The following is a 19,655-nucleotide window of genomic DNA, read 5'->3' on the forward strand; positions in this document are numbered from 1 at the left end:
ACCGTCTCATTTCATTATAGGTGAACCTTTAACTTCAATTCCAGAACCTAATTATCTCTCCACTCCTTTACCCAGATTAAAGCATTGGAAATTATTACAACAGATGGTACAAGGGTTTTGGAAAAGGTGGTCTTCGGAATACATCACTTCATTACAGCAAAGACCAAAGTGGCAAAGGGAACAGAGAAATTTTGCAGTTGGTGATATCGTCGTACTAAAGGAACCCAACTTACCCCAAACGAAGTGGCTGCTTGGCAAAATAATTCAAGTTCACCCTGGAAACGATGATAAAGTTCGAGTGGTAACCATAAAAACCGAGAAAAGCACATATACACGCCCTGTAACAAAAATAGCTTTGCTTCCTACAAACTGAAACTACGTTTCAGGGCCGGCAGTATGTTTTGTAATATAAATGAATTTATTTAATTCATAATGTAACTATAAATTAAATTGTAACTCTTTTTTAATTACCCTATGATTGCTGCCCAATTCATAATTTGAGACAAGTTGTAAACTGTTATACCATAAACAATATTAATGGTCATAAAAAAGGGCAGACAATACAACAACAAACAATTCTGCAATCATCGTATGATTTTGTACCTGCTTTTGGTGCATTGATGTTTTTGTTGTATTGTCACTCCAACAATCAATGTAATGATTTTTGTCTTTCTTTCTAATTTGCATATTTCTTTTAATTCTTTATGCATTGATTTGTTTTTGTACCTAACTTGACTGGTCGGTCTAAGTTGCTAACAGCGCAGCAAGTATTACTACTTCTTTTTGTTAAACTGAACCGTCAGCATCAAATAATTTGTTACTCTTCGTTGTTAATAAAATAAAATAAATACAGTCCACGCATTTTTATTACAACTTGGACTTGTATTCAAAATTACAAGTTCCATTTCAAACCATATTGTTTGATAAATTTTGTTTTTCTATTGGATGTGGTTCAATATCCCAAAACATTTGTAGCGCTTTATCAATATCAATTGTTGTTGTGTGAGACATTACCGATTGTTCGCTATGTTGTGTCTCAAATTGACCAGAGATAATCCATCCAAAGATCGAATTGATCGCTAATAATCCAGGAGGATCTAGTTTCAATTTTCCATCTTTCAGAATAGACCAGACCACGTCTGCTCCCAACAAGATGTCTATTTTTCCCTTTACCATAAAATTGTCATCTGCAAGATTAAGGTTTGATATTAGATTTTGGTTCGTTTCAATAAAATTGTAATTGGGAATGTCTGCAGTAATTCGATTGAGAACGTAAGCATTAACATTGACCATGTCATAATTGAATGAAGAATAAAGGTTTATATTAACTTGACCTTTTGTAACACCAGCATTAGAAGAAGCAATTCCTGCTATTGATAAGCGAGCATTTGTTCTTTTCAATCCCAATAACTGTACACATGATTCGGTAATACTTCTATGTATTTTCGGAAACGAAGAGAAACTCCAAAAAGATCTCTCTGTATAGGTGGTCCAATAAGTAGCGCATCGTTGAGAGATTTTCCGGAGCCATCCTTAAAAGAGCCATCAAATACCACTCTCAATTTAGTTGTGCTGCTGTCTGGCTTGAGTACGCAGTGGTGTGGGAGATAGTAATGAGGTTGTTTATCTATTTCATTAGCGGGGATCTTCTCCATATGTCCCAACAGCTCGTACTCAGCCATAAAATCCACATATTGCTGCTTAAGATTGGGATTGTGTTCAAAACGTTTTTCAACAGTGCGCAATCTGGAAATAGCTCCACTTAATGTGTTTTCAAATTTTGGATGATTTATATTAAAAGGCAGTTCAATAATGTACTTCCCATCTGAAGACTTTGAATGCGTTTTACGGAAATGAATTTCAGCTGGGTCACAGTTAGCTAAACTTAAATTTTGTTTTTCTATTGGATGTGGTTCAATATCCCAAAACATTTGTAGCGCTTTATCAATATCAATTGTTGTTGTGTGAGACATTACCGATTGTTCGCTATGTTGTGTCTCAAATTGACCAGAGATAATCCATCCAAAGATCGAATTGATCGCTAATAATCCAGGAGGATCTAGTTTCAATTTTCCATCTTTCAGAATAGACCAGACCACGTCTGCTCCCAACAAGATGTCTATTTTTCCCTTTACCATAAAATTGTCATCTGCAAGATTAAGGTTTGATATTAGATTTTGGTTCGTTTCAATAAAATTGTAATTGGGAATGTCTGCAGTAATTCGATTGAGAACGTAAGCATTAACATTGACCATGTCATAATTGAATGAAGAATAAAGGTTTATATTAACTTGACCTTTTGTAACACCAGCATTAGAAGAAGCAATTCCTGCTATTGATAAGCGAGCATTTGTTCTTTTCAATCCCAATAACTGTACACATGATTCGGTAATAAACGATACTTGGGATCCCGAATCGATGAGAGTTCTTAGTTTGACAAAACATCCGAATTGGTTCTTAACACGCACAATAGCAGTAGGGAGTACCACATGCGATTGGTTAGTTGACATTATATGATTGCTTTGCACTGACGAAGACAATGGATGGTTTTGCGAATTAGAGTTTGTGCTACAGTTCTTCCCTATATGCTGTTGATTTTGATAAGAACCTGAAGAATGCCGAGATGAAGTGTGAACGCCTTGCGATGTTGAGGGTTCTATGAAATTGACGTTTAATTCACGATTTGAAATGTTGGATTCTTCGGTCTTCTTCGAATTTTCTAGTTGATAATGGACTAGAGTATTATGTCTACTGTTACATGTTCGACATCGAAATTTTGAGTTGCAATTTAATGCGTTATGACCTGCCTTGAGGCAATTGAAACATAAGGAATTTTCCTTGATAAACTTACGTCTGTTGTCAATGGTAAGATTCTTGAATTGTGAGCACTGAAAAAGCTTATGTTCTTGTTTGCATTTTATGCACGAGTTTGATGCTGCACGCGAAGTATTTGAACGAATAGAAAATGTTTTACCAACTGAGGTTGAGCTTACTAATTCGTTTGCTTCTGTGTACGTAAATCGTTTTTCCAGAAAGTCCAAAAAAGTTTCGATGGAAACGTCGGATTTCGATCCTACTTCTTCTGACCATTGTAATCTGGTTGTGGAATCTACTTTTGAGAGCAATATATATATTAACCAAATATCTCTGCCCTTCATATCTGACGCCTTTAAACCACGCAGACACTCATCGGCACCATCAATTAGCTTTCGCATTGTCTTGTGGTTAGCGGTTGTCATCGTAGGAAGCTTCATAAACATTTTAATATATGAATACGCACAAAGATGAGGACGACTATACCTGCTTTCTAATTTGTCCCACGCTTCCACGTAGTGTTCTTCGGCAATTGGTATATTTCTTATAAGATCTGCGGCTTCACCATCCAGAAACGATATCAAATAATAGAACTTTTGAGTTTTCGTTAAAGGTTCACCTATAATGAAATGAGACGGTGTTAATGGATTTATTGTTGAATATAATCGCAGCTAAAACCAAAGTTGCTCCAATCAAGGTTATCTCGATTCCACGAATGGAACTCTGTGCAGCTTTGTTGTTATGTCGTTTGTATAACACTATTAAAAAGTCACTGTCACTAGAGAATACTACTGTTTTTGCATGGACAGACTCTCAAATTGTTCTGCATTGGCTTTCATCCCCACCGCATACATGGAAAATTTTTGTTTCTCACCGTACTGAAGAGATTTTGTCAACAATACCTCGGCAGCATTGGAACTATATAAACACGAAGGAAAATCCAGCTGACTGTGCCTCACGAGGACTTTACCCCCAACAACTACTGAAGCATGATTTGTGGTGGAACGGACCATCTTGGCTGAAATTTGAAAAATCACAATGGCCCGAAGCGAAGTTGGATAACAGTAGCAGTATAATGGAGTTAACATGCGAACAACGAAAAATTGTACTAACATCACAGTTAGAAGAACAACAAGACAAAGAGCAGGAGGTAATTCATTTTTTACTTAGATTGGCAAGAGACACTTCAAGTTGGAGCAAAATTCAACGTATTATATCACATACAATCCGATTCTACAAGCGTGATACATATTCCAAATTTATTTCATGTCCAGAACTGCGATACGCTCGATTCCGAATATTCTATTGTCTACAAAGATTATCGTTTCCTGAAACTATTAATTGCCTCCAAACAAATCATAATATTCCAAAGAACGAAAATTTAGTCAAACTATCGCCATTTTTAGATAATATGGGATTACTTCGTGTTGGAGGACGAATCCAAAATTCAGAAATCCCGTATAATATTAAACATCCCATCATTATTCCTAAGGGCAGAATAGCAGAATTAATTATACTCGATTTTCATACAACATATCTTCATGCTGGAGTCTCGGAATTATTCGTAATACTACGTCAACAATTTTGGATTCTTGGTGCAAGAAACCTAATTCGATCAATCGTTTTCAAATGTAAAACATGCTTCATGCTTCGCCGACAAACATCTAAACAACTTATGGCAAATCTTCCTGCAGAACGGATACAACAATATCGACCATTTTTCAACTCCGGATGCGATTTTGCGGGTCCCATCACAATTAAAATGACAAATTGCAAACGACCAAGGGTATGTAAAGCTTATATTTCACTATTTGTGTGTCTATCTACAAAGGCCTTACACCTTGAGTTGGTAAGTGACCTGAGTGCAGAATCGTTCATTGCTGCATTTAAGCGATTTTATATCTCGACGAGGATTATGCTGTAACCTATATTGCGACAACGGAACGAATTTCCATGGAGCACGTCGTTTATTGTCGGAAATGCATAAAATGTTAATGGATGAGACATTTAATTCAGATATTGCAGCATCATTGGCGAAAAATGGAACCACTTGGCACTTCATTCCCCCCTCATCTCCTCATTTTGGTGGCATTTGGGAGTCAAATGTAAAATCAGTTAAACTTCACCTAAAACGAGTAGTAGGTCAAGCAATGCTTAGCTACGAAGAAATGTATACATTGCTGACTCAAATTGAGGCCATTTTAAACAGCAGACCATTGTGTTCCATATCCGATCATGATTTAAATCCATTAACACCGTCTCATTTCATTATAGGTGAACCTTTAACTTCAATTCCAGAACCTAATTATCTCTCCACTCCTTTACCCAGATTAAAGCATTGGAAATTATTACAACAGATGGTACAAGGGTTTTGGAAAAGGTGGTCTTCGGAATACATCACTTCATTACAGCAAAGACCAAAGTGGCAAAGGGAACAGAGAAATTTTGCAGTTGGTGATATCGTCGTACTAAAGGAACCCAACTTACCCCAAACGAAGTGGCTGCTTGGCAAAATAATTCAAGTTCACCCTGGAAACGATGATAAAGTTCGAGTGGTAACCATAAAAACCGAGAAAAGCACATATACACGCCCTGTAACAAAAATAGCTTTGCTTCCTACAAACTGAAACTACGTTTCAGGGCCGGCAGTATGTTTTGTAATATACATGAATTTATTTAATTCATAATGTAACTATAAATTAAATTGTAACACTTTTTTAATTACCCTATGATTGCTGCGCAATTCTTAATTTGAAACAAGTTGTCAACTGTTATACCATAAACAATATTAATGGTAATAAAAAAGGGCAGACAATACAACAACAAACAATTCTGCAATCATCGTATGATTTTGTACCTGCCTTTGGTGCATTGATGTTTTTGTTGTATTGTCACTCCAACAATCAATGTAATGATTTTTGTCTTTGTTTCTAATTTGCATATTTCTTTTTAATTCTTTATGCATTGATTTGTTTTTGTACCTAATTTGACTGGTAGGTCTAATTTGTTAACAGCGCAGCAAGTATTACTACTTCTTTTTGTTAAACTGAACCGTCAGCATCAAATAATTTGTTACTCTTCGTTGTTAATAAAATAAAATAAATACAGTCCACGCATTTTTATTACAACTTGGACTTGTATTCAAAATTACAAGTTCCATTTCAAACCAGGTCTAATGGTCTATGAAAAAATATTCTTTAAAAAATCCACGTTTATTGGTCTGATGGTCTATGAAAAAATATTCTTTAAAAAATCCACGTTTATTGGCCTGATGGTCCATGAAAAAATATTCTTTAAAAATCCTCGTTTATTGGTCTGATGGTCCATAAAAAATATTCTTTAAAAAATCCACGTTTATTGGTCTGATGGTCCATGAAAAAATATTCTTTAAAAAATTCACGTTTATTGGTCTGATGGTCCATGAAAAAATATTCTTTAAAAAATCCACGTTTATTGGTCTGATGGTCCATGAAAAAATATTCTTTAAAAAATCCACGTTTATTGGTCTGATGGTCCATGAAAAATATTCTTTAAAAAATCCACGTTTATTGGCCTAATGGTCCATGAAAAAATATTCTTTAAAAATCCTCGTTTATTGGTCTGATGGTCCATGAAAAATAATCTTCTTTAAAAATCCACGTTTATTGACCAGATGGAAGAAGGTCTGTATGCGTAAAACTCTCCTTGGTGGTCCAGAAGAATTCAGCCCCTTGATTTTATTACAAGAAAATAGCTGGATGCCCCTATTCTTCATTGTTGTAACACTTATGAAAATTTAATGACATTTTGACACTTTAGATATCATCATCTTCCACTATCTGCTTCACCAACTGACAGCTGTAAAGGGCAACATGACCAACACCAACAGACAATTACCTTCGTTTTTTTTTTTTTTTTTTTTTGAATTTTATTAGTAATGTTTATAAACCTTGGCCACAATTTGTATTACAAGAGCACATTCTTGAAAAGTAAAAACAACAACAAAAGTATTTTTTCCTGGAGGGCCATTGTCTCATCGTCATCATCATTACATTCATGTCAAATCGTTACAACAATGCTATTTTGCCAAGGGTTATAATGGAGAGAATACTTGTTTCTTAATGATGACCACTCTGCCACCTGTTATTTTTTCTTCTTCTTATTGAAAGGGATAGCCACAATAGAAGTATTGTGGGTAAGAATTAATGAGCTCTTGCTCCCATATTTTGTAAGGGTATTAAAGATAGGTAACAAACATTGAGGTTATGTTGTGTCATAATAGCCGCTCATATTACCATCATTACACAGTGATTGCTAATTTTATTAGTTTTATTTGAGGTTAGTTTTTTTATTATTTGTCTGTTATATTTTTTATAAATAAAATAATTTGTAATTAATTGTCATCTTTTTTTCTCTTTGTTTCAGGTAAGCCATAATTGTCATGTTCTACGGTATTGTAAGTATGAATTTATTGAAGAAGAAGTTACATTTTGACAAGAAGTCTGTTGAAAACCTTAGATTTTAAATGGGTAAACTCTAGAAACTGTAGATTACAAAGCCATTTTAAGAAAGACTCAGTCGATTTCGGCTCAGCCTAGGACTGTAGAAAAAAAAAACAGTAGTGGTAAAAATAAATGAACAGATCCCTATTTATGCCCTCAACTTTAAGGCTAACGATGTCAGTAATATTGTTTCATTGTGCCCCACGTTGGGCGCCACTGATACAAAACTCATTAGACTCTAAAACACTGTACATTGCATAGCCATGTTTGTGTCTCGGTGGTTCTATTGCAGCTTCATAAAAACGCTCTTTATTAACAAGCAAAAAATAATAATCAGTAGACTTCGGCTCAGCCTACGACTGAAAAAAAACGAATTGTAGTTTTGGAACTAAATGAACAGATCTCTTTTAATACCCTCAACTTTTAGGTTAACGATGTCAGTAATATTGTTTCATGGTGCCCCACGTTGGGCGCCACTGATACAAAACTCATTTGCGGCTATTAATTATGCCCTTAGTAGATAATATTGATAATTTATTTTTAATGTCAATATTGATTGATATCTCGAAGATACAAAGGAGACCTCTCTCATATTAACGAGTGCATGCCGATTCATATTGGCTCAATGACATGGGGTCTACTTTTTATCGCCGAGTCCGAACAACGTTTCTTACGACACCACTTGTACAGAAGTTTTTCATGGCTGAATAACTCAATAAATATAAGTCAGGATTACAGTGAGGGGATTTGCAACGCCGAAAATTTTGATGTGCGAAGCGGACGTGTTTGAGTGCAAAGCGGACGGGTTTAACACTGCACCACGGTGGCTCCCACATTTTCAAATTTTATTTCCATCGGCGATGACTTATGCCGTATGCTGGGCAGATATTTCGCACGGCATTATCAATCTTTGACCTGTAGGAATTAAGACGGCTGCACCATCTCAGCTGGGGATGTTCTTCGAGGACCACATTCACACGATAGTTGTTTATGGCATCTGCGACTGAATCCGTGTGAATGATATTTAAACCTGCTTGATAGGCTTGTTGATCAAGGAGTTCTCTCTTGTAGCGTTGAACCTCTCTTTTTAGATCATGAAGATCCCTCCTGATATCACCATATGGTGATTAGGATGGCTCTCACAGTAACACCCATAACACAAATACTGCAACGAATGCATACCATTTTGTTGATGTACTGGAAGAATCTTTGTCTCTTCATGTATATGTGGGTCCCCTAAAGACATAAGGAGTCAGCATTCTGACAGGTTTGAATATTTTTTATCGCGTGGCACTTATATTCGCGGACAAACCTGGTGCCGCATAGCTTACCACCTACCTATCGCTTTATATGTGGTCAACAAGGTTTGTTTATCTGCACCCCAAGAGCTGCCGGCTACGGATTTAAGGCAGCTATGAACAAAGCAGTACTCTGACGTCGATTCATGGCACAAATACTACAGTCACACATATTATTTTGGGCATCATTGATTTAAGAACATTGTTCTTCCCACATCTCAGCTTGTCGCAGATAGCTGTGGCAATGCTCGGACGACACGAACATGCTGTCGAATGTGACCCCTAGAATTTGGGGTTGTTTGCGGTCGGAATTCTGCTAACATCGATCATGACATTCAACTCTGTTCTCACCTCTGTCGTTCATGCTGTGAACAGACTGGCCGTAGATTTAGTGGCCGATATTTACATACCTCAAGCGTGGTAAACGTGGTAAGATCAGACAAATAGAACTTCAGCCTTTCACAAATGACATCATGGAATGTAACTGACGCCAAGATCGTACAACAATCCGCCTACGTTATGATCTCAATTCCGTCTGTAGGGGGCGGAATACAAGAGAGGTAGAGGTTAAACAGTTCCGGAGATATCACCCCACCTTGGTGTACTCCCTATTTCACTCGAAGGGGCTTGTACTCCATGTTCCTGAATTCCACGTTCAACTGGCGTTCACACATATAATTGATTATCCAAAGTTACAAACTTGGCCGGAGGGTTGTCTGCTCGATGTCCTGAAACAACGTGGAGTGCTTGACAGTATCAAAGGTTTTTGATAAGTCAAGCACCACCATCCCTATTCTGGAAACCTGTACGGAACCGATGCTGATGATCGACAACTGGTTAGCTATTTCTGAGGCTGGGGAGGGTTAAAGCCTCAAGGGTTTTTGTTACGGGCGACAAAAGCGTAATTGGTCTGTACGATTCACCTTTGCTGGCATCCTTGCCTGGCTTCAGTAGCGGTACCACCCTTCCACTTTTCTAGATTTCGGGAGCGTTGTGTGTGTGACAAGCAACATATTGAGAACTTAAGATAGAAGGGATCTAATGCGGCTTAGTACTCTTCTCTGTCACTGCCGGGGTGCTCGACAAACTGTCGATTGAAATAACTTGCGCACCTCTTCGGATCAGTCAGCGTAACGTCGCCAAACGTGACTGAGGTCCTATCTTCCTTCTTTCCAGGGTTCGAGAGTGACTTAACCGTTGCCCACAAATCACTTATCCCGGCTCCAATGTTGTAACTCTTCAGATGATTTAACCACTTGTTTCGCTTATACTCACCGACCAACCTGTTAACTTCCAGTGTCAGCTCCCTGACTCTGGGGTCACTGGGGTTTATACGACGAAGCTTATCATGCTTATTTGCTAATCCCGTCGCCTCTAGTAGGAATTTTGGTCTCTGCGGGTATTCGACTGCCAGGTATATTGCGAGCGGCTGCAGCAGTGATTATGTTTCGGAACGTCCTTTCCGCTACCAGAACAGCAGAAGGGTTGAACAGATCTCTGAAACTGTAATTAATCAACTCCCTGAAACTCTGCCAATGAGCTTTCCCATGATTGATGAAAGTGTGGCGTTCAAAGGTGATGACAACTGGAGGTATGATGATGGGGAGACAATTGTGGGGAGATGGTCTGATCCAAGAGAAAGGACAGGTTGTCAAATGACTTGTCTGGCGAACTGTGACACTCTCCCTAATTCTGGTAGGTGCATCTCCTCATTGACCGTGCAAAACCTAGAAATATCAATCTGCTCAGCCAGCATTATACCCCTCTGGTCGTTTCCGCGGACCGAATGCCACAACTCATAATAAGCGGGCTAGTGTTTGGCCTATAACCTGGTGTACAGCTATTTATCGGTGGGATATATACGTTCATCAACTCTAGATCGGCAGTTCCACGCCTGACTGCAACCCACATACATTCCATGTACGGGCCATTTGAGCCAGGTCCAAGCGAGATAGGTCTGTAAGCTAATCCTCCACGTCTGATGTGATCCTTCCTCAGTTCGTTGTTACCATCACAACGCTGTAAGCTGCGGTTGTTGTTGAGCTTAATTTTCTACACCACCGCAACCATGATATTCTTCCGACTCATGAAATCCACTATTTCCTCGATCTTTATCCTTAAAGGATGCATTTTCAGGGATTGGAACAACAACGGCTGGTGTTAAGTGCTGCGTGTGCGACCGCTGTTGTTCTGATGACGACGACGAACTGGGGCTGTGTTTATGCAGAATGCAGCAACATAGTCCCTGCTTGTAGTCCTTCGTATGAACGAGTCCAGAACAACCCCTGATATGCACCCACTCCCAACATCTATTGCATCTCATCGCAATTTGAGTATGGTGGATGCGGATGTGACAAACTGCTTCCAAATCAAGCACCCCGACTATATCAATCTTCAGAGCCAATCCTCATCCCGATATTATGCAACTAATTTACCGACTTTCCTAACCGGCACATCTGAACAATTTCGGAAGCAAAATCGTTGAGATTTCGTTCCGATTTCTATACGATTTTTCGTAGGGGAATTACTTCAGATTTCGTTCCGATTTCGAAGAGAATGTCTGAAGTAAATTCCCCTTCGAATATTTTTCTTCCGATTTCGGAGCGAAATATGGGAAACAAATTTCTCTTCGCCCAGCAACCACCTTTTGTATGTATCTAACAGCAAGGGGTTGGTTTCATTTTTTTTAGTTTGTTGTCGAAAAACAAAGTTGGTGGTTATAAAATTCGCATAAAGAATTTTTAAATATTTTAAATAAAAATGCAACATATAATAATTCAAGATAGACCTGATAGACACAACATATTCGTACACAAAGTTTACATTGTTCTACTATAACTACAAAATTATAATAAATCATTAGAAACGTTTGAAATTACAATCTTTCAATAAAAAATATAAAAAAAAAAATAAAAAAGGCGTCAGAGAACAAATTTTTCCTTCCATATTCATACGACATTATTCTGAAATCTTTACGAAGATTCGGAAGGTACCTCCGATTTTGATACGTCATTATTTCGAAGTCGTTCAGAAATCTGTATCAAACTTCGGAAGAAAAAAATTCACCTTCCGAATTTCCCAAGGATTTTCTTCCGATTTCGTTCCGAATTCTAACCAAAATCGATCCCATTTCGCTCCGACATTTCGTTCCAAAATTGTGTCAACCACTTCATACAACTTTCGTTAAGATATCGTAACGATTTCGAATCCGACATCGGACCGAATCGACCGAATTTTGTTTCGATTTCGTTACGATTTCGGTACGATTGGTTTGCTGGGTCTTCAACTTGGAGACCAGCTGAGGATGTTGGTACACAGCATGTTTAGAAGTTTTCGTGACCCCAACATAAATTTTCAAGGTCCGCTGAAGGCTTCATGTTAGTACGACTGTAAAACAGAAAAGTAAACTCTTTCAAAACCTCTCGACCGCTTCTGTACGGTCGTTCCTGTTGCTAGGATGAGCACAAGGTGGCCCAACATAAATTTTCAAAGTCCGAGGAAGACTTCCATGGTAGTACCACTATAAAACAGATAAGAAAACTCTTCCAATACTTCTCGACAGCTTCTTTACGGTCGTCGTTCCTGTTGCCAGGGTAACACAAGGTCCATATATTTTTTTTAAAAAGCGTATACTCAACAGACTAGGGACTCTTTACCTTGGAGACCAGCTGAGGATGTTGGTACACAGCATGTTGAGAAGTTTGCGTGAACCCAATATACATTTTCAAACTCCGATGAATTTTCAAAGTCCGAAGAAAACTTCCATGGCAGTACGACTATAAAACGGGAAAGAAAACACTTTCAATACCCCTCGACGGCTTCTGTACGGTCGTTCCTGTTGCCGGGATGAGCACAAGGCGACCCCAACATAAATTTTCAAGGTCCGCTGAAGGCTTCCATGGTAGTACGACTATAAAACAAAAGAAAACTCGTTCAATACCTCTCGACGGCTTCTTTAGGGTCTTCGTTCCTGTTGCCAGGATGAACATAAGGTCCATATATTTTATAACAAACGGATACTCAACAGACTGGAGACTCTTCATCGTTCAGACCAGCGCTGAGGATATTGGTACGGAATGTTGAGAAACTTGCGTGAACCCAATATAAATTTTCAAATTCCGATGAAGACTTCCATAGTAGTACGACTATAAAAAAGAAATGAAAACTCTTTCAATACCTCTCGACGGCTTCTTTACGACCGTTCCTGTTGCCAGGATGAGCACAAGGTCCAGATTTAATAAGAAACGAATACTCAACAGGTTACGGAATTGAAAAGAAAACTCTTTCAATACCTCTCGACGGCTTATTTACGACCCTTCCTGTTGCCAGGACGAGCACAAGGTCCAAATTTAATAAGAAACGAATACTCAACAGGTTACGGAATTGAAATCGTATTCCCTTTCGTTTAAAATTATTGAAAAACGTGCCCTTATAACTAATTTCTTGAAAATTATTCTCCATTCCTGCTGCCAGGATGAACATAAGATCCATATATTTTATAAAAAAGGGATACTCAACAGAGTAGAGACTCCACAAGGTCCAGATTTAATAAGAAACGAATACTCAACAGGTTGCGGAATTGAAAAGAAAACTCTTCCAATACCTCTCGACGGCTTCTTTACGACCGTTCCTGTTGCCAAGATGAGCACAATAAGAAACGAATACTCAATAGGTTACGGAATCGTATTACCTTTCGTTCAAAATTATTGGAAAACGTGCCCTTATAACTAATTTCTTGAAAATTTTACTCCATTCCCCAACAAGAATTTAGGTTAAGAATACATCTCCGATATTTCAGGGTTTTACATTACATTTGATAATGGGCTGGCATATTGTCTGCGAAACATATGCCAGCCAGCAAGAGCGGCAGCAGTGACACAAGTGTGATAAATCTTTCACTTGGAATGCCACTTTGTGACTTTTGTGTAATGAAAATTTAGCTTTTATCAATAGCCAATGTCTGGGGGGAAAGGGGTGGGGATACCATCAAGGACATAACATACTCCGGAAAAAGGGGTCATGATGATAATATACAACACTTATAATATGGAATGGAATTGAAAATGTATGAATTATTGTGGCATGTTGTGGTGTAATGGGCTGGCTGGCTGGATGACTGACAGATTGCTTTCATTGTAATAACGCTCTGCTATAACGGTTGGCTGGCGGGTCGGTCATCATCAATGATGGCTGTTGGTCGCGTGGTTGCTGTTGTGCTTGATTTCTGTGCTATTTTTGTTGTTTTTGTATTACTTTATACTGCTGCTGCTACCGCTGCTTTTGATAGCTTGCTTGTTCATTTGCTTTTTTAGATCAAGGAAATGCTTATTAATCTTGAAATTGAAAATAACCTTTAAATACAAACAGACGACACACGAATGCGCAAACACACACCCATTCATACAACACAGTAACGACGATTTCGTTGATGATGATGAGGGTATACAAGTAATAAATAAATTTTCTTCTGTATATGGAAATGCCCATATTACACGTTTAGTCACTTGGACGACGTTGCGTTGAGTATAAGATTAATGAGTTTTATCACTTATAAACAACAACACCAACAAACTCGCATAAAAATACACATTTACAACATTACAACCTTACATACAATACTACCTACAACAGAGAGAGAGAGACGACACATGAATTTAATTTACATTGAGAAAAGCATGGCAAATTCAAATTACAAAATTACATTCAAAACAACATACGTACATACTTGCATTACAACGCACTGTAAGTGGCAGCAGCAGCAAAATATCACCTCCAATGTAAAAACATTGCAAAATGAAATACTCATTGCGCATCCAATCTCTCCTTCCTCAATGTTTGTTCGTTCCCTGGGTTGTTGTTGCTGCGACAGCTATCGTCGGTCGACCTCTGTTATGAAACAAAAACACAAAAAGGAGGAAGGGAAAATACAAATGGAAATCCATGAGAATCAATGATTTTTAAACAGCTCCCCCCAACAACAACACCAAAGCAGTCACAGAGTGAGAGCCGCCACAAACAGTGGTGGGAGAATCGGCGTGTTTCGTATAAATAACGAGAGAATTGTCATGGATAAGTGAATGTATAAAAAGGGGAGCACATACATTTGGGGCTTTTACTCTCTCTATCTCTCCACCTCATTAATTTCTCATTTTATATGACTGCGGCTGCTCCCATTGTAAATTGTACAATTGTGATTTCGCCATAAAACACTTTGTGTTGTTACACATTATTTCGTCGCTGTTTTTTGTTGTTATTCACAAAGCATGTGAATGTAAATAACAGCAGCCGCAGCAGCAGAAGCTTTCAACAGCATACTAACAACAACTACCACACCACTATGGCAACAACAGCAATCCGCATTACACTCTGATATTCAATAATAATAAAAGCAAAAAAAAAAAAAAAACAAAAAAACAAAATAAATTTTTGTGAAACGAGGAAACACCAAACTCTGACAAGATAACCGTCAGCCGTCAGCAATACCAACAACAACGCCATTCACTACAGTCATCATCATCATCAACAACATCACAAACGTCGTACGACGTACTACGAGTAGTATGAGCAATGAAACAATCGGTCGTACAAATGAAACGAATATTCACTCCTTGGTCGTCTAGTGAAGGCAGGGGCAGCTAAGCCCCCCCAAAACAATAACAAATACAACAATGTATGATTAGTATAGTAAAACGAAAGCCAAATATCAAGCAAGCAAACTACTAGTTGTCATGTGCTTGCGCGAATAGTAGTATGTACTATGTAATGGGGCGAAAACAGGGTTGCAAAGTTTAAGTGAAAATGCATTTTTAGAAGGTTAAGATAATGTAAATGTTTTTTTAGGGGAAATGGAGAAATGAAAAAGCTACAGTATGAAAATTACAAACACAATGTTCTCCTTTCCCGCTAGAAGACTGTATACCTGGAAGTCAATCCAATATAGACCAACAAACATAGTTAGGAATTAAATCGATTATACATCTATTGATTAACAAACACTTTTCTTCTTTTGTAACAAAAACCTCCACACATCTAGCAGCGGACGTCCCATCGGATCATGCCGCACCTGCTCAGCAAAAGAGTAGTAACTTGAAATTTCCTAGTTTCCTAGTAGAGAAAAATTCGATTAAAAATTAACGTCTTCCTAAGCCAGAAACTTAGCAAACTTAGAAAAATTTAAGAAATGGACAGCGAAAACATATGGAAGTCGGTAAAACAATCATTAAAATCAATCGCAGATAATAATTTTGGAAGTATGACACGAACAAGGAAGCTTAAATGGAAAGATCACATTCAAGAAAGGGCTAATAAAGCCCATACATGTTAGTCAACCTGTAGGAGGGCCATAGGCTCAAAATGGGGTTTCAATCCGTTGCTAGGTTTAATTCCGTAAATACCCCAAAAGTAGGAGTAAGTCCCATCATTGTAGTTGGACCACACCAAATTGTGCATGTGAGAGCCCATATGACACCTATATTTTCATTGTACCATAGCCGTAGACCTTTAATGTATTTTCGCATGCAATATAAGTAACCAATGGCTTATCCTAACTACGGAATTTAAGTTGGAAGTATTAAAAATACGCAATTTTAGCAGGTCCGATCTGGGTTTTTTTATATTTTTCAAATATATATTTACCACAAATGTTGTTTAAATTGAACGAACAATATCTTCTGTATGAATTTATAACGAAAAACCATCAATAAGATATTTATATTTTTCAATCACAACGACAATCTGTATGAAAATTGGAAAATATGGCCCTAAAACCTATATATCAAAAACAAGTGCTGCTAAGAATGTTATATGTTATGGTTACTGATTTCTTTTATTCAGAGACTCATAATGAAATTTCATTTGGAACATTTCTTTAACAATATTCCCAAAAAGTAAAGGATTTTGCTAGATTTTGATCCAGTATGGAATTATGTAAAATTAACAGTCCAAAATTAAAACATATAATTTCATCCTAATATATATAAATTTGTAATCTAATTTTTTTAAGGAAATAGTGTACATAGATTTATGGTTTATTTTGAAACTCATAGTGAAATTTTGTGTAGAATTTTTCATCCTTTGACACTTTTCACCTATAGCCAAGTTTTATATTACTTCCATGTATCAACTAGAAAAAAGAAGGAAAACATTTTCATCAAAAAAATTGGGAAATATTTTCATGTGTTTTCAGCAAAATTGATACTGATATTTTCATGCTATATAATGTAAATAGACATTTCATTTCTTTGGTGACGTATGGTGAAATTTGACGAAGAATATTCTTTTCTCTGACATCATCTCTCTAAAATTATTTTTTGTGGGACAATTTTGAATAAACTCAGATGAAGTCCGACTTTAACCCTAAAACGTGTTTTTCATTTTTAAAGATTCCTGGCTATTAGACAAGAGTTACAGATTTGGTGTATTCTGAGACCTATAGTAAAATTTTATGACGAACAATTTTGTAGAACATTCGGATTTGATACGATCACATTCTTAATGAGTTTTTGAAAGATTTTCGAAAAAAGGACAAAAAAGACCCCTTTGATGAACCGCATGAGGGTTAAAATGTTTAACAAAAATATTTCCCAAACCCTCCTAAGTAAATTTGCCAAAGACACTATATACCTGAAATGCAAGGATTCCAAGATATCTAAACTGGAATATTTCGAAAAATTTAAAAATGGGCGGAACTTGCCCCGCCTATTTTGGTTACTTTCCGACGTAAACTTTAAAAACGCCGATACACGTGTCTCATATTTTTAGCTCTACTTTCATAATCTATTCGATTTTCCTTGTCATTTTTTTTTTTTTTTTTTTGTTGTCGCACAGTGATATTAGTGGCGCAATGAGGACTACACCAACCAGGGCGTAAATCTTTGCCAAAAGTGTTACACAACAACAATGACGAAGCTATTTTCAATACTGCGGAGAAAAGTTAGTTATTTGGCAGTGGTTTATACGGCGTCGATATTCACCGTCAACTGAATAAACCGACATAGTCCGTCTTTTAACTGGATCTAATCTTGTTAATCTCATTCCTTTCGATAGTTATAGTGTCAACCAGTCATTGTAATTTGTCATCATAGGATTTTTAGAGCTTTTGTACCATTATATCAGCAAGCATGGACTTGTCCATGGAAAGCATTATATCACTGTAGACGGAACCACAAGAATAACCTCAAAGAGGCCTTAAACTGCATTTATGTGAAAATGTTGAACTTTTGTAAGTAGAGCTGGTATAGACCACCTTAGAACTTTGGGAGAAATTTTACGTTGTGTAAAGTTTCGAGCAAATCGGTTTCTAAAAATTCGAGATTTATTGTACTCATCAGTCCGGGCCACCAGTCCCGGCTCCGTTTGGGGACCAACTGGTAGTAGCCTTCATGGGTACGAGGTCGTACCAGAGACTTGGTCCTTGTACACTTTTCTTCGGGAATGCAGTCTCGGACTAGGGCCGGTAGTTGGTGCGGCCCTTCGGGGAGTATCGTGGTGGCTGTGGTTGCCCAAAATCGCGGGAAGAGTTCGTAAAACTCGAATGGGGTAGCATTCTCTACCGGCTGTCTGCGCCATAAAAATGGTGCTCCGCGCCAAACCAAGGTGGTGAACAGGGCCAAACACCTGAACGCAATTGGTACCTCACTACGGTGCAAGGGGCGCTGATTGGTCGCCTATAACCAGTCCAGTGTTGTGAGGACACCGTGGGGTTAGGCTGAAAGGCAGGGATCCACGTTAATCACACCACATATCTGTACTCATCCGTCATTCTAGTTGGTACTTGCATGGATTTGTAGAGCTTCGGATCTTCATCCAAGGAAATGGACTGGCTCCCGTCGTAATAGGAGATACTGTACGATATAGATATTCATAGAACAGAACGGAAATCCCGTACATCAGCAAATCAGATCCTGAATAAGTAAGTTGTCGTGCTGATCTGTCATTTCATTTGGTGCCATCATGTCTTTTTGAAGCATTATTTCAGGGTTTATGAAGTAGCCCACGAAAAAAATACTTTCCTAAAGGTGGCGTGACGACAACCTTCTGCAAAAAAAATCAAAACAATCCGAGACATGTTTTTAAAGAGTACTCTAACGAACATATTGAACTTTTGTGAGGGAGGTGTTGTCCTATACGGACTATCTTCCAACTTAAAGTACGATTTGAAGAAATTTTACGATATGCAAAGTCTCGGGCAAATCGTATATTTAATTTGTAAGTTAATGTTTTCGTAGGTAATTTTATTTGGTGCCGGCAGCGTTTTTGCCGCTTATGGGCCTATACCTCAGGAAAAACATACGAATAATATTGTACCATCGTAAAAGAGACCGCGAGAACAACCAGTTGAAAAAATCAAAACAATCCGAGATATGTCCTTAAACTGTACTTTTGCGAGGTACCCGAAGGAGTGCACCGAATAGTCCATATTTGAACCTAATCTATGTCTGAAAAAAATATTAAGACGTTGCAAAATTTGGGCCATATCGGTTACTACCTTCGAGAGTTATCGTGAGAATCATATTAGTCAAAAAGGATTGAACTATTATTGAGGGAGTGGTTTCTTTACGCTTCTGGCCGTGAATAGTTTGTTACGATTGTCCTTTTGGACCACTTGTACAAACAAAATACTTACACTGGTGTGCGAAATAATAGAGCCACTGAAGTTACAACGCATTAAACGTTTCTAAATCACTTCTGAAAAGTGTTTTATCGCGCAAATTGCATTTTTATAGTGGAACATTATCCCATAAATAAAATTCAGTCAATTTGGGGGTTCACCTTGTATTAGGCAGGGCAGAGCCTGTAAAGAGCTGTGCGAAATAATAGAGCCACTTTAGGTAAATAAGACAATTTCTTAAGGAAATTTAAACTTGACCGTCAAAATCATAGGGAAAACTTTAGTTTTCCTTCCTAACATAATTTTCCTGAATGAACCTGCACCAAAAATTAAAATTTTAATTCCCCATCTAGAGTTAATGGGGCTGAAAATCCATGGGCCCCGAATCAAAGATAATGCCCCATAAAGACCTCCAATATATTGCAAATATCAATAATACTTATGTTTGTGAAG

General features: G+C 37.7%; 1 protein-coding gene across 3 annotated transcripts in view; it reads left to right on the forward strand.

The window, feature by feature from the left end:
• rdx (BTB/POZ and MATH domain-containing protein rdx) overlaps positions 1-19,655 on the forward strand; it is a 373,257-nt gene that overhangs the window by 317,837 nt on the left and 35,765 nt on the right. The gene's annotated exons all lie outside the window — the stretch shown is intronic.

Source organism: Musca autumnalis, unplaced genomic scaffold, assembly GCF_047663935.1.
Source record: "Musca autumnalis isolate F117 unplaced genomic scaffold, ASM4766393v1 scaffold_1, whole genome shotgun sequence".
In the NCBI taxonomy this organism is placed as follows: domain Eukaryota; kingdom Metazoa; phylum Arthropoda; class Insecta; order Diptera; family Muscidae; genus Musca; species Musca autumnalis.